Source organism: Littorina saxatilis, linkage group LG1 (assembly GCF_037325665.1).
Source record: "Littorina saxatilis isolate snail1 linkage group LG1, US_GU_Lsax_2.0, whole genome shotgun sequence".
Lineage (NCBI taxonomy): Eukaryota > Metazoa > Mollusca > Gastropoda > Littorinimorpha > Littorinidae > Littorina > Littorina saxatilis.
Genome location: NC_090245.1, coordinates 8,518,239 through 8,524,238, shown reverse-complemented (window position 1 = coordinate 8,524,238; position 6,000 = coordinate 8,518,239).

Sequence of the window (6,000 nt, the reverse complement as noted above, 5' to 3'; positions counted from 1 at the left end):
GTTGCAAGTTTGTTGCAGTGCAGTTCAGGTGTTCCACAGTTTGCAGAAAAGTATAGGCATACTCCTGTTTTCTGAAAAGGTGCAAATGAAATGTCTCCACATTCCTGTTATTCGGATCTTTTATTCCCTGTTCAGGGCACTGACTGCTGCTGCTATGGGCAGTCAGAATTTGACGGTACTTTTTGCCAAAGTATGATTGTGTCATTTTTGTATGAGATTTACTCTTCAAGATTTCAGTCCAGGGCTCACAATTTAACTTATCATCATAGACCTGTTTGTGATAATATGTATGTAACAGTGTATCACTATACCAAATGTCTTTCCACTGCACAGAGTTTATTCAAGTGTATGCCAATGAACAGTCCCAATTTAAGACTAAGGCACACAAAAAAAAAGTTTTATGTTTCTGGTCACCCGACCCTACCTAGTTTTTTCCCGCCGACCCAAGACTTTTTTTTTTATTGCATTTGTAAAAAAAAAAGCACAAAAAAAAGCATCAAAACGAAAGTAACAGACGGCAGACGACACAAGGGGTATAACCCCGCATCCCTTTTGTCTCATTTGTTTTGTAATGTGTTGTCTTTCTCTTTGTATAGTAAGTCCAGTCTCTTTGCGTCACTGTATAGTTATTTTCTACCCTGAGAAAAAAATAAAAAATAAAAAAGAATAAATAAAATAAAATCCCTACCTACCTACCCTATTTTTTGTAGCCATGTTACCAGAAACATACAACTTTTTTTTTGGCCTTAAAGGCATACTCATTATTCCCCTGTACACTGTTCGGTTCACTGTCTCAGATCTGACCAGGCTTTTACATGTATAGAAGACGGACCGGCCCTCCACTTGGTCACTAACAAACTGAACAGCCTTGGCACTTTCTGTGCACTGTGGGTGGGAATTGTTTTTTGAGTCACTTGAGAAAAAGTGACTCTATGTAATCGGTCAGTGTTAGTCTGTCCGGCCGTCCGGCCGGCCGGCCGGCCGGCCGTCCGTAGACACCACCTTAACGTTGGACTTTTCTCGGAAACTATCAAAGCGATCCGGCTCATATTTTGTTTAGTCGTGACCTCCAATGACCTCTACACTTTAACGATGGTTTCGTTGACCTTTGACCTTTTTCAAGGTCACAGGTCAGCGTCAAAGGAAAAATTAGACATTTTATATCTTTGACAAAGTTCATCGGATGTGATTGAAACTTTGTAGGATTATTCTTTACATCAAAGTATTTACATCTGTAGCCTTTTACGAACGTTATCAGAAAAACAAGGGAGATAACTAGCCTTTTCTGTTCGGCAACACACAACTTAACGTTGGGCTTTTCTCGGAAACTATAAAAGTGACCGGGCTCAAATTTTATGTGAACGTGACTCCCAGTGACCTCTACACTTTGACGTCTGCTTTGGTGACCTTTGACCTTTTTCAAGGTCACAGGTATGTCTTGAAGGAAAAAAATTGAAATATCATATCTCTGAAACTATTCATCGGATTTGATTCAAACTTTATAGGATTATTCTTTACATCAAATTATTTACATCTGTATTGTGTTGTGAATAGCAATTTCTTCCTGTCCATCTGATGCCTCATATAATATTCAGAACTGCGAAAGTGACTCGATCGAGCGTTTGCTCTTCTTGTTAATCAATTAAATTTGTAAAATGAGCCACCGGTGGCTTTTTAAGAAATTAATTCATAAAAAATGTAACTCACCACAGCCAGCAGTCAGGGTGTTGTTATTTGGTGTGTGTCCAAGTGGAGGGATGGTCTTATCCCGTGTGAATGCCCGGCCAGATGTGTGCTGGTGAGCGGAACTGTTTTCGGGGTTGGGAAAAAAAATTGCGGAAAGGTTCAGGGTTGGGAATGGGGAGATGGGCAGGAATTGGGGAAAACCGTAGTGAGTAGCTATCGTACAGTTGTTGTTTTTAAGCACGCACCTGTTGTGATCATATCTTCTGATTATAACTGATTTTTTTCTGCTGTGTTGGGTTTGTTTGTTGGTGGTGGGGGGAGGGGGGGTTTGACTTTTTACACAAGTAACAATTCACAGCTAACCCAAACCATCTTAAATCCGGGGGAGAAATAAGACAAGTCGCGTAAGGCGAAAATACAATATTTAGTCAAGTAGCTGTCGAACTCACAGAATGAAACTGAACGCAATGCCATTTTTCAGCAAGACCGTATACTCGTAGCATCGTCAGTCCACCGCTCATGGCAAAGGCAGTGAAATTGACAAGAAGAGCGGGGTAGTAGTTGCGCTAAGAAGGATAGCACGCTTTTCTGTCCCTCTCTTTGTTTTAACTTTCTGAGCGTGTTTTTAATCCAAACATATCATATCTATATGTTTTTGGAATCAGGAACCGACAAGGAATAAGATGAAAGTGTTTTTAAATTGATTTGGACAATTTAATTTTGATAATAATTTTTATATATTTAATTTTCAGAGCTTGTTTTTAATCCGAATATAACATATTTATATGTTTTTGGAATCAGCAAATGATGGAGAATAAGATAAACGTAAATTTGGATCGTTTTATAAATTTTTTTATTTTTTTTTACAATTTTCAGATTTTTAATGACCAAAGTCATTAATTAATTTTTAAGCCACCAAGCTGAAATGCAATACCGAAGCCCGGGCTTCGTCGAAGATTACTTGACCAAAATTTCAACCAATTTGGTTGAAAAATGAGGGCGTGACAGTGCCGCCTCAACTTTCACGAAAAGCCGGATATGACGTCATCAAAGACATTTATCAAAAAAATGAAAAAAACGTTCGGGGATTTCATACCCAGGAACTCTCATGTCAAATTTCATAAAGATCGGTCCAGTAGTTTAGTCTGAATCGCTCTACACACACACACACACACACGCACACACGCACATACACCACGACCCTCGTTTCAATTCCCCCTCGATGTTAAAATATTTAGTCAAAACTTGACTAAATATAAAAATGACATCTCCTGCACAAAGCAGACCTGTTTACCCTAAACCCGAGGCAAGAGTACTTTCCCAAAAAGTTGAGTGGAACTGACAGAATGAAACTGAACGCCCTGCATTTTTTCACAATGACCGTAGTCCGCCGCTTGTGCATAACGGAGTGAAACTGACGAGCCTGTTCAGCGCGGTAGTGGTTTCGCTGTGCTGCATACACGCTTTTCTGTACCTCTCTTCGTTTTAACTTTCTGAGCGTGTTTTTAATCCAAACATATCATATCTATATGTTTTTTGGAATCAGGAACCGACAAGGAATAAGATGAAATTGTTTTTAAATCGATTTCGGAAATTTAATTTTGATCATAATTTTTATATTTTTAATTTTCAGAGCTTGTTTTTAATCCAAATATAACATATTTATATGTTTTGGGAATCAGGAAATGATGTAGAATAAGATGAACGTAAATTTGGATCGTTTTATACACACAAAAAATGTATTACAATTTTCAGATTTTTAATGACCAAAGTCATTAAATAATTTGTAAGCTACCAAGCTGAAATGCAATACCAAAGTCCGGCCTTCGTCGAAGATTGCTTTACAAAAATGTCAATCAATTTGATTGAAAAATGAGGGTGTGACAGTGCCGCCTCAACTTTTACAAAAAGCCGGATATGACGTCATCAAAAGTATTTATCGAAAAAAACGTCCGGGGATATCATTCCCAGGAACTCTCATGTCAAATTTCATAAAGATCGGTCTAGTAGTTTGGTCTGAATAGCTCTACACACACACACACGCACAGACCGACAGACAGACACACACACACACACACACACACACACACGCACAGACAGACAGACACACCACGACCCTCGTCTCGATTTCCCCTCTATGTTAAAACATTTAGTCAAAACTTGACTAAATGTAACAAATGTACACGTGCGAATTCCAAAGTTATTACGTCATAGGTATACCTATCTTGTAGTGACGTATTTGTCGCTGGTGACGTAATTTCAAAGTTCGAACCATGGATACTTATTCGCGCCGTGAACAGGCAAAACTATCCTTCCCATGTCTCTTCACTTGCGTAAGTATTTCAACGCATTTTTTATGCCAAAGGTTAGTATAAAGATACAACACGTAACCCTTAGGACACAATACATAAACACTGTATTGCAACTATATGTATTCGAAGACCGATAGAGAAGATACACTAAGATTTAGACATTTTGATGCTCATGGACTTTAGATCAACATTCCGACAACCATATTCTATGACAAATTCATATTCTCTCTCTCTCTCTAACACACACACACACACACACACACACACACACACACACACACACACACACACACACACACACATTGCATGGTCTAAACGAAAGCTGTAATAAAGTGTTTACGGATCAGAATTGAGTCCACTTGGCACCAAAGTTTTTAATTTTGCAATCCAGAAAGACTCTCTTTTCCATCTCTCATCACAGGTCGAACAAAAGACTCTTTCGATCACAGTACCGAGAGGATGGTCGGGCTGGTTGAAGTGCACTGTGAGAAGAGTACCTGTGTTCTTCCCAATGTGTGAGCGGTGGAGATAGAACCTTTCTCTGAGTCTGAGACTGTTTTGAGTCTGCCCCACGTACTGGGCACTGTGGCATTTTTTACACGAAATGAGACAGTGATGGGTTTTTTTGTGTCACAGGAGAAGTGTTCTCTAAGAGTGAAAGTTTCACCTGTTTTACATGAATTGAATGTTGTGGACTCAATCAAGTGTTTTTCACAGATGATACATTTTTTACGCTCACACCTGAAACACCCAAGGTTGTCGTGCTTAATAGGAGGAAGAACTGTAGGCATTAGGATATTGCGTATGCTCTTACAGTTTCTCTCCCCACAGATCACGGGGGATAACCGATCAAAGGCCGAACGGAGGGCGAAGGCCGCTCTTGACACGTGTGAAGGCATGTTTTGTCTGTTTTCTAGGTATTGTTTGATTTATGTCGGGATTTAACTTAAGGTAAGCTACTGATTCAGCGATGACTAAATTTGTTTCTCGATGCATAAAAAGTCAGGGAGCGATTGATATTTGCCCGTAAATAGCCTTCAAAGCTGAAAATGTCGGCGATCGAGCACCGGAAATGGCTGTTCGATGGGTTTTGCAAGTAGAAATGTGCTTTATTTCACCAAATCAGCTCGTATTTGGTATGGGTACGGGATTCTAGAGGACGAAGGAGTCATAAGAGGTGCAAAGAAGTGCTATTTGGGAGTAGAATAAATCTTCCGAGCCAGTAGACAAGAGAAGGTCATATTTGAGAGATGCGCGTAGGCCGATCTTTCCGACAAGCGAATGATACAGCAGATTAATCATTCGTTTTGATCAGAAACATAGTCTCTAGTTTTTATGAATGAGTTTTTTTAATTAAAACAATCACGAGAACTCTCTCGCTTACCCTTAAATCTTTATCCTTGTAAAATAAAGTTATCTCTCTCTCATAGTTTCTTTTTGGCCTGTTGGCAAGTCTTCTTTCACTAGTTGAAATAATAGAAAACAGTTGATAACAAATGGTACCCGGGGGGAGGGGGGGGGTAATTTAGCGCAAGGGCAGCTGATGGCGGTGCCATTTGATGTCTGATTCGATCGCGGGGATGCATCGGCCGTATTTTTTTTTTTTTTTTGTTAATTTTTTTTTTTTTTTTTTTTTTTTGGGGGGGGGGGGGGTAGCAGCAGATGTTGCCTGAAAGCGTCGTTTTGCACTCTGTGTCTCTGCCCGGGTTTGGGGTCGGATGGCTATTAGCGGTTGCCCCTCCATGTCTACTCATTTGAAATAATAAGGTCCCCACAGAGCCCCCCACCATCCACCCCCCCCCCCCCCACCGGAAATAATGTCATCAAAGACATTAAAAGAAGAAGAACAAAACAAACACGATTTGGCAATATCGCCAGGAAGAACTTTTATCCAAAGTCTCTGTTCAATAGTTTTCTTGGAATCACTCTACACACTGGCCATCACATACCAATACCAACACCCTTGTCTCGATTCCTGGTCTAACTGTCAAAAAACCCACAT